The sequence below is a fragment of the Silene latifolia genome, chromosome 8 (assembly GCF_048544455.1).
Source record: "Silene latifolia isolate original U9 population chromosome 8, ASM4854445v1, whole genome shotgun sequence".
Classification (NCBI taxonomy): Eukaryota; Viridiplantae; Streptophyta; class Magnoliopsida; order Caryophyllales; family Caryophyllaceae; genus Silene; species Silene latifolia.
In genome coordinates this window covers 83,740,737-83,751,339 of record NC_133533.1, presented here as the reverse complement: position 1 = coordinate 83,751,339, position 10,603 = coordinate 83,740,737, and the positions used below count along the sequence as shown (strand labels likewise).

Genomic DNA, 10,603 nt, shown 5'->3' with positions numbered 1-10,603 from the left:
TAGTCAATCAATGTGAACAAGGAAGAACAAACAATATATATACAAACAATATATACAAGACTACACTACAAAGGAAATGAACTTGTTTTTGGATTTTTAAATTTTCCAAATTTTTTTTTGAATTTTCGAAAATTTATAATTTTTTTGGATTTTGTTTTAGAAAGTCAAGTTAGAATTTCCATCCCCAGACTAGTATGGGCATTCTCCTCAATGGCTAATACGATAGGAAATTATGCAATTTACATGAATATGCATGATTTCTAAACTAAATGCAAACTAAACTAAACTACACTACATGATGCATGTGTTTTTGTTATGGTAGAGAGCATAATTTAGATTAGCTCCCAATGCATATGCATAAACTTCCCCAAACCAAAATAGACACTATTTCTAATGTCAAAAATTTTGGGGGAGTTCATGCACAAAATTGCAATGCATGAAACTAAAGTTTGTCATTTTGGATTTTGAAAGTTGGGAACAATAAAAATGAACACCTCAATGAAGTCAAGGTGTTAGTCCTCCAATGTTGCTAGGGCTCCACAAAATGATCAAGATAAAATAAAAACAAGAGAAGTAGACAACCCATAAAGGAGGTGTAAGAATGTAGGAGCCTCAAAAGTTTGCTGGTCCTCACCCATCGTGTCATCATCATCATCATCATCTTTCTCACTTGAGGCATCATCAACCTCCATAGAAGTGGAGTCATGTCCACTCTCACTTTCACTCTATTGTTCTTCCTCACTTTCCTCTTCTTCTTGAACTTCTTCATCTTCACCTTCTTGGTCACTACTCTTATCAACAACCATGTCCTCTCCACCCGGTCTAACACCACTAGAAGTGATAGGAAAGAATACGTCCTTATCCGTCCAACTAGGCAAAGGAAAAGATGGATCGAGAAGTCCTTGCCTAGAAAGATGTATGAGGGACAGATATTGGGCATTGTAAGCATCAACACTATCATTGTAAGCTTGTTTATGCATTTCCTTCATTAGTAGAGTCAAGTAATCATTTCCCGCCTTGGCATTTTCGGGGTTGAACTGTGGTATTCAAATGGATAAGGTGGGGTGATAATGGAGGAGGAGGGCTCGGCAACTTCTTCCCCTTGGTGTTGAATGATGTATTTGGTCTCTTCAGAGAGTGGGAGAAGGTAATTCGGTCTATGAACATTCAAGCAGCAAATTTTGCTAGGCAATGTGAAGGATCTAGCTTCATTTGTCAACCACCCAAATTTGTTGTCAAGAGTGTCGTTCTTGACTCATTTAAACTTTTGAACTATGGTGGGCAAATCGATAAGATGGCCTCCTTTTACCGGTGTATAAGTGTTATTCTTGTTGAAATCCCGGTTAAAATTCTTAGCCAAATAGGTAATTAATCCTTCATTGGTAATAAAGGCCGTGCCTTCTTTACCACAATCAACATTAAGCCATCTATCAATCAAAAGTTGTAAAGCATTGTATGGCTTGGTAAATTCTCTCCCAATGTTCAAAGCCGACTCAAGAAGAATAAAATCAAGTTTGGTAAGATTATTTGTGCCTTTCCTAGCTATCAAAGTATTCCCAATGACCTTATGCCATACTCTAATGCCCGGATGATGGACTAAGAGATCACGAAAATCATGATAAGATACGAATTTCTTTCCCGAAATGGCCATCCAAAGAGGAGCGGGGTCATACTTGGTAGGATTCTTTGTAAAAGTCGCATTCTCACTAAGGCCAAATATCTTACCCATTTCGTCATAAGATAAGCATCTATCAACATTTTTAAGACGAAACTCAATAATGGTTCGGGTCTCCACCTTTGTGACTTTCAAAGAGCTTAAAAACTCTAAGGTGAGGGAGGAGTATGTCAATTCTTGCATTGCAAAAAATTTACTCAACCCCATAGACTTGAAAAAGGTCTTAGTTTGCTCAAGGACACCCAATTTCGACAATGCATCATCACATATAAACTTAGTAGGCATGATGGTTTTCTTAGCAAAGAGAATAAATTTCTTCCTATGGGAGTCGGAAGTAAAAATTACCTCCGGATAATCGGATAATTGTTCAATGACCGGAGTGGTAGAAGTAGTAGCTTCCATAGGAGGATTTTGTTCTTGAATTTCCTTCCTTGCATTATGGACTACCAATGCCTTTGATGCTTGTTTGGCTTGAAGAGCTTGTTGCCTCTTAGAAAATGTCTTCTTTTAGGGTGCTTTGTTTCCACCTTTAGTTCTTGCCATGCTCCTTTGCTTAGTAACACCAATGAAAGATTGAAATCTTCAATTTCTAGTAATGCCCAAATCGATTTAGGATAGATGAATGTTGCCTTGTATCCCAAAAATCGACTCAAAACTTGAAGATTTTGGTGTTTGAAACACTTGTTGTTGCTAAAGGAGTGATTAATATTTGTTTTGAGGAAGTTTGGATTTGATTTGGTTGACTTTGGTTGAGAAAATTGGTTTTTGTTGATGGAGAGGATGAGGGTTTTGGGTAGTGTTTGTGTTTGTGTTTTGAAATAATGAAAATGAATGGGAAAGGAGGGTTTAAAAGACCCGTTGGTTTTTGAATTGCAGAGGGAGACGAGCGGCTTCAGTGTCGGGACGCTCGGATTCTTCAATTTCTGGGTACAGAAAAAGACGCTAGGGGACGAGCGGATTGCAGGAAAGACGAGAAGATTCCTGAGCTGAGACGAGTGTCTTTGCTGAGGATGCTCGGATTCCTTTCCAGTGAAAAATCCCAAATTTTAGCAGTAAAAAGACGAGCGTCTTTCCCTTTGAACGACCGTCCTGACTGAGACGAGCGGATTCCTTGCTGGGACGCTTGGATTCACAGTTAGACCCAAAAATATTTTCTGCAGCTTCACAAGACGATCGTCTGATGACTTGGATGGTCGGGTTCTTCCAAGACGAGAGGATTATCCCTCGGGCCGCCCGGATTCTTCCTTGACCACACGGATTCAGGTCCATCAGTGGGTTCTTCGTAACCCGTGTCATTTCATTTTTCAATTATTGTGTTTTTCATTGTAGGGAAACTACAAAGGCATGAATAGCCTAGGCAATTGCTATCCCCACACTAAGGCAAAACACTACTGATACGAATTCTACTCAAAAGAATAGAACTCGTGAGTTTGCAGCGGAATTAACGAAACTGAACAGATCCTGGAACTATCCGATTTACAAATTTGTATGATTTGAACGATTTCTGGTAGTGTTTGACTGTGAATTTGAAACAGGTAATTTTATGTGTTTTTGATATTGTAACAAAACAAGAAAACAAAAGGGTTATTTGACCGATCTAGACCTATAGATCGTTCAATGATGATTGTTATTCAAGACCTATTGAATAGAAATCGTGTTAATGCCCGAACGCGTCAAGCAAGAACCATTTTGGATCAAACGCGTCAATCCGATTCAACAATTGCACACAGCAAATACTAGGGTTTTCTTATTTCAATTCAACATTCAATAATCTAAAGAACAATACAACGACCAAATTTATACTAGCTATGAAACCGACCTAATGCCCTAAACACACGCTGAAATTGGCATCACAATCTTACCTAAACTCGATTTTCCTAAAGCTAAAATAATTCCTTTATTCTATTATTTTAAAACTAGGAAATAAACTAATTTGTGAAAAATTAAATTAATTAATTGGAAATAATATTCTGAAAAATAAGACTAATTTACTTGGATATGATTTCTTTTAGGCAAGAAATCTCGACACCACTTCCTTGGGCGCCAAGTAAGGCGTGAACAGTACTTCTTCTGGAAGTTCTATTGAACAGTCACTCGAGCTAATCATTTTGATCACTTCTAGCATTATTTCCGTATCATCCCCTCTCCCTTAGGAGAGAATTGACCTCAATTCTGGAAGTATAAGTCCGCCTGGATAAAAAACGAACATAAATTCGTTGCCAAGCCTCGGCTCGTTCATTCCTCTTAATTTTAACATTCTTTTATGCCATAGCAGCTTGTGCCTTTCACCCCTCCTCCCTCTGTGCACATGCCTTGATAGACTACTACAAAATCCATTGACGAACAAGCAATGTAAACAAGACAGATCCCTCAAAGTTGCAGCATCCTTTTGTACTTGAAAATCAGCCAAATAATAAACTTGCCGAATCTGAAACTCGTTAGAACTAATTGTCTCTCGATTGGCTTCTCAAATAATTCGAACTCATGGCTATAATCAAACAAATAACACGGCTCCTTGACCAAAGAAAAAATCGTATCCCCATCACCATAAACATCAAATTTTGGAGGCCGATTGAAATCAATTGAAGAACCAACGTTGTAAACAACACGTTCTCCACCCTTATGCAACAACGGCTCATCATAATCATCAAAGAATGGAGGTAAATACAGATTTAAGAAATACTTACCTTCCATTTGATTTTCTTCGTGAAAGAATAAATCTTTGTGGCCTTCCATCTCGATCATCCCCATAAGACCGTCTTAATTTAAGTAAATCGGAGCCGAAGCTCTGATACCTCTTATGATACGAATTCTACTCAAAAGAATAGAACTTGTGAGTTTGCAGGGGAATTAACGAAACTGAACAGATCCTGGAACTGTCCGATTTACAAATTTGTATGATTTGAACGATTTTTGGTACTGTTTGACTGTGAATTTGAAACAGGTAATTTTATGTGTTTTTGATATTGTAACAAAACAAGAAAACAAAAGGGTTATTTGACCGATCTAGACCTATAGATCGTTCAATGGTGATTGTTATTCAAGACCTATTGAATAGCAATCGTGTTAATGCTCGAACGCGTCAAACAAGAACAATTTTGGATCAAACGCGTCAATCCGATTCAGAAATTGCACACAGCAAATACTAGGGTTTTCTTATTTCAATTCAACATTCAATAATCTAAAGAACAATACAATGACCATATTTATACTAGCTATGAAACCGACCTAATGCCCTAAACACACGCTGAAATTGGCATCACAATCTTACCTAAACTCGACTTTTCTAAAGCTAAAATAATTCCTTTATTCTATTATTTTAAAACTAGGAAATAAACTAATTTGTGAATAATTAAATTAATTATTGGAAATAATATTCTGAAAAATAAGACTAATTTACTAGGATATGATTTCTTTTGGGCAAGAAATCTCGACACCACTTCCTTGGGCGCCAAGTAAGGCGTGGACAGTACTTCTTTTGGATGTTCTATTGAACAGTCACTCGAACTATTCATTTTCATCACTTCCAGCATTATTTTTGTATCAACTACACATCAATAAACTCATAAGTCCCTCCCTCACTTCTCTCAAAATGATGAAAATCTTGATCAAGGTATAAAAATGTAAATCCAAAGATGACAAAAATGCAATACAATAATTGAAATGCAAGTTAGGGAGTTAGAATATTTACAAATGGTGGTTTAGGGAGGACTCCACCAAACTCTCATCCAATGTGAGATGTCAAGGGGGCATGTTCAAGGTGTTGTTGATGTTACTCAACACCTTTAAGAAGTAGTCGAAAGCTTGCTTATTATCATGATAAAGATCCTCAATAGACCTTTGTACTTGTTGTTCTCCATGATGGTCTTGGGTCATAGCATTACCAATATAGGGATTGAATATCCCTTCAAACTGATCATCCCAAAGACCGCATACTTCATCTACTTGATCTCTAAAAATGTCTTGAGTTGATGAAGACAACTCTCCTTCTTTCTTGTCTTGGCCAATGAGGCCTTCTTCTTCACTTGTCATGGGTGAGCTTTTCAAGCTCTCAATGTTGCAATTTCCTTGCTCTTTTGATGGAGCATCATCCACTTTCTTCTTCCATTGAAATTCCAACTTCTTCCTATCATCTTTCCGGCTATAGTGATCAACCATAAAACATGGCTCACACAATCGGGGAGCTCTCATTGTATTGTCAAGATTGAAAGTGATGGTTTCATCTCCCACTTCAAGGGTGAGCTCTCCATGCTTTACATCGATCACCGCTCCTGCGGTGTGCAAGAAAGGTCTTCCTAAGATAATAGGAATGTTGGAGTCTTCTTCCATGTCAACAATAACGAAATCCACCGGGATGAAGAATTTTCCAATTCTCACGGGAACATCTTCCCATACCCCTAAAGGTGTCTTTGTTGATCTATCCGTCATTTGAAGCGTGATGTTGGTGCATTTGAGTTCTCCCATTCCTAGCCTCTTGCTTACCGAATATGGCATGACACTAACACTTGCCCCAAGGTCATATAAAGCTTTGTTAGTTGTAGTGTCACCAATAGTGCATGGAATGGAGAAACTTCCCGGATCCTTGAGCTTTGGAGGTGAACTCTCTAGAAGGATAACATTACTCACCTTAGTGAAAGAAATAGTCTCAAGCTTCCGGATTGATTTCTTCTTTGTAAGATTATCCTTCATATACTTTGCATAAGCCGGAACGTGATTTATCAATTCCGTGAATGGAATCGAGACTTCTAAATTCTTCACAATCTCCATGAATTTTCCAAGTTGGTCATCAAACTTAGGCTTAGCTTTACGACTCGGGAATGGAAGTCTAATCACAATAGACTCCTTCTCTTTGGCCTTTTCTTCATTCTTCTTTGAAACTTCTTGATTGGTGGGTTCTTCTTCCCTAGAGTTTTGCACAACTATTTCCTTGTCACTAGTCTCCACAATGTCATCCTCAACTTTCTTCTTTAGCCCCTCATATCTTGTACCACTCCTCAAGTGGATGGCACTAACCAATTTATGTCTTGGGGGATTACTTGAGGTGGTAATTGCCCCTTTTGTCTTTGAGAGCTCGAAGATGCTAATTGAGTCATTTGAGTTTCCAACATTTTTGTGTGGGCTAGGATGTTGTTGATGGTGATGTCTTTTGTTTGGCTATCTTTTTGCATTTGAATGAAAAATTCTTGTTGGTTCTTTTGCATTTGGAGGACCGCTTTTTGAACATCAAAACCTTGGTCATTTTGTTGATTGTATGGCGTTTGATTTTAGTAACCTTGGATTTGGTTGTAAAAGGGTCTTTGATTTTGGTTTCTCATTGGAGGTGGGGTGTAGGTTGGTTGAGGGTATTGAACATTTTGGCTTATGTATGAGAGATTTGGATGGAATTTGGTGTTTTCATTTTAATAGTTGGAATAAGGGGTACCACTCTTGTATGCTTTAAAAGCATTCACTTGCTCACTTGTTCCCCTACATTCACTTTGGTCATGTCCCAAAGTTCCACAATTCTCACATATTCCACTTGGAATTGATAAAGATGCCACCATGGCATTAACATGTTGCTCTGGTGATTTTGAGGCTTCTTCAAGCTTAGCCATAGCCTTTTCAAACTTCAAGTTGATGGTATCAATATGAGCACTAAGTTGAGCACCCAATTGAGTAATAGAGTCCACTTCATGCTTTCCTCCTCTAGTAGCCTTATATTGTGAGTTATGGACCGCCATTTCCTCAATCTTGTTCCAAGTTTGATTATCGTCAGCTTCGGTGAACATACCATTTGATCCCATGTTGAGAATGTTTCGGGAGTCTTCATAAAGACCATTCTAAAATTGTTGTACCAAGAACCACTCGCTAAGTCCATGATGAGGACATGAGCGACAAGTTTCGTTGAATCGCTCCCAAGATTCATACAAATATTCTTCGTCCCTTTGTTTAAAACCCGTGATTTGGGCTCTTAGCATGTTAGTCTTTTCCGGAGGGTAGAACTTTTTGTAGAAAGAAAGAGCCAACTTCTTCCAAGAGTCGATTCCAAGAGTAGACTTATCAAGGCTCTTTAACCATTGTTTCGCGGTACCAATTAGAGAAAAAGGAAATAAGACCCATCGAATTTGGTCTTGAGTCACTCCGGTTTGTGAAATCGCATCACAATAGTCACAAAAAGTCACCATTTGAGAATAAGGGTCTTCATTAGGCATCCCCCCAAATTGGCTTCTTTCGACTAATTGGATAAATGCGGATTTTGCAATGAAATTTCCGGTCAAGTGTTGTGGTGTGGGAGTACCATTGGGTAGGTTATCCTCGGTTGGTACGGAATGTGATGAAAACTTAGGCATTGGGGGTTGATTTTGTGGTTGATTTTGTGTTGGGTTCTCCTCTCCTTCTCTTGCAAAAAGGTTGATGAACTCAAAAGTATTTGGATGAATATCTACAACCTCACCAATACCTCTCAAAGTGTTTCTAGCAAGTCTTCTATTGGTTGTCAAAGTTCTCTCAATTTCGTGATTAATGGGTAACAAGTTACCTTGTGATCTTCTAGACATGCAAAAAATCAAACAACTTGAAAACAATTAGAACAAACCTTGAGGAGTTATACTTCCCCAAGACAAAGAAAGACACAAATAATAACAATTAAAGAAAATCAAATCAAGTTAACACCGTCCCCGGCAACGGCGCCATTTTTGGTCGGTTTCAAACTATTTCGGTTACTTATCGTTAGGAGCACCTAGACCAAAACAATATTTATAACTTCGCAAACTACTGTACTATTAGTAAAGAGGTAAGTAAAGGTCGGATCCCAAGGGACGGGTATTGATATAGGATTTTCGATTGCAAATAGTGGTGTCTAAGGGTGTCACAATTTGGGTTGAGATAAGAAGATCACTAAACTAAATAACAATGTAAATAAACAAGCAAGATGATTAAAATGAGATGTGAACAATTGATTAAAACCACTAGGGTGTCATGGGTTTATAGGGGATTCATGGGATTTGATCATACAAATATGTTTTCAACTAGATGCAAGCAATTATTGTTGTGATGGGATCGAGTTAGTGTATATCGTACAATCCCTAGGAAGGTTTGGATCCCGGAGCCGAATCGATTATATTGTACAACACCTACAAGTCGACTTAATCCTCCCTATCCAACAATATGCATGGTCTAATGAGACTCGAGTTGGTTTATGTCTTACAAGTCTCATTGAAAAGATAAGTGATTGGTAAAAAATGCAAGGATTCATAGGCTCGCATTTCATCAAACATAACATGTGCATAAGTTGAAATCACAACAAGCAAGCAAATTAATTATGAAAGCATATTAGATTAAGCATGAATCAATCCCCATGTTGGTTTCCCCTAATTTCCCATTAACCCTAGTTAAGGAAACTACTCACTCATTATCAAGTTTAACATGCTAACAAGATTGTCAATCATATTAACAAAGCAAAACATGATGAATAAATGAAGATGATTAACAATAATTAAAAAGGGATTAAGAGAATTATACCTAATGATGATTCCAAAATAATAAGCAAAGAATAATAGAAGTACTTGATGAATTATTGGAAGGTTGTCAATCCTCCAAATAAACCCCAAATAATCTTCAATTACCCAAAATAAAGGATGAACAATAGAGAAATTAAGAAAATGAGATTTGTATTAATGTTTAATTAAAAGTTGATTACAAGATTAAAGAGAGATTAAGATGAACATAAATAATATTAAGGATTGATGATAATCTAATTAGTACAATAGGGTATTTATAGTGAGGATTAGGTACATAAATTAGGGTTACTAAGGGCTTAAATGACGATTAATACCCTTAAGAAAAGTTGAGGAAATGCTCCTCTTGAAGAAAGATGCTAGTCTCCTTTTTGCTTGTCTTTCAGAAATATGCGCATCCCGAGTGGAACAAGGAAGAGACGTGTTGTACTGGATGACAATCCGAGCAGCCAAGGGGTCAGGACGAGCGGATTCTGGTGGTGCGGGACGAGCGGACAAGGTAGTGGGACGCTCGGATTGTGGAGGTCTTGGACGAGCGTCCCGAGGCTGCGACGGGCGGATTGTAGTCCAGCAAGCTTCTTCCTCTTTTCTTCTTTTCTTCTTCCAAGAATCCTCAAGGATCTTGTCGGAGATGCAAGTATCTTCTTCATCATTGCCCATCTAATACATTATTTACATAGGCCTTCTAGTCTTGTCTTCAATTTGATGCTTGGTCATTAGATTCGATCAATTTAGCTCCATTTTGCCATGAAAATGCAAGGTTTGCACTCCTCTCCTACCAAGAAAACAAAACCTTAAAGAATATGCAAAACAAAGGACTAAAGATATTAATGACCCAATTATGCACTAAAAAGCATTGGAACGAGGCTAATTTGGGGACTAAATATGCTCAAATATTGGTCACATAATAGGATTCCATGTTAGATTGCGGGCATGTCTCACGAGTCGAGTAGTTGTGTGGTTTTGGTTACTTTTTGGCACAAAAATCACCCGTTATAAAAACATAATGAGAGACTAGTGAAAACCGTGAGGAAGTCGGTAGTCTAGGTCCCCTTAGTCATGGGTCAATTTGGTAGAATCTTGTGTGTGTGTCGTGTAAATCTTAAAGGTTAGGCTTTACTTCCCCCTTTCCCACCTTTTAATTTGTTTCCTAGACATTTGGTTGTCATATTGATGTTGCTTGAGCCACCACGACGGCATTGACACCCCGCCAAGACTATGAGACGGTATCTCCCGACCAAAACCTTTAATTGTTCAAAGCAAAACCCTCCGCTTAGATGAGGAAAGCGGTTTGACGTTTTGATTGATGCATTTTATGATTGATTATGTGCTTAAATGTTGGATGTGTCTAGATTTTCCGCAAGCCCCCATTTGCCTTGCATCGGAATTCATACCTCATTGTGCTTTGGTGCGAGTTGAAGGGACGGAGAAG

General features: G+C 38.1%; 1 non-coding gene across 1 annotated transcript; it reads left to right on the top strand.

Annotated features, from left to right (window-relative positions):
* The first annotated feature begins 7,525 nt into the window (after window positions 1-7,525).
* Window positions 7,526-7,632, top strand: LOC141597778 (small nucleolar RNA R71). The gene has a single exon (XR_012522994.1). It is a non-coding gene; the product is annotated as a small nucleolar RNA R71 (small nucleolar RNA).
* The last annotated feature ends 2,971 nt before the right edge of the window (window positions 7,633-10,603 follow it).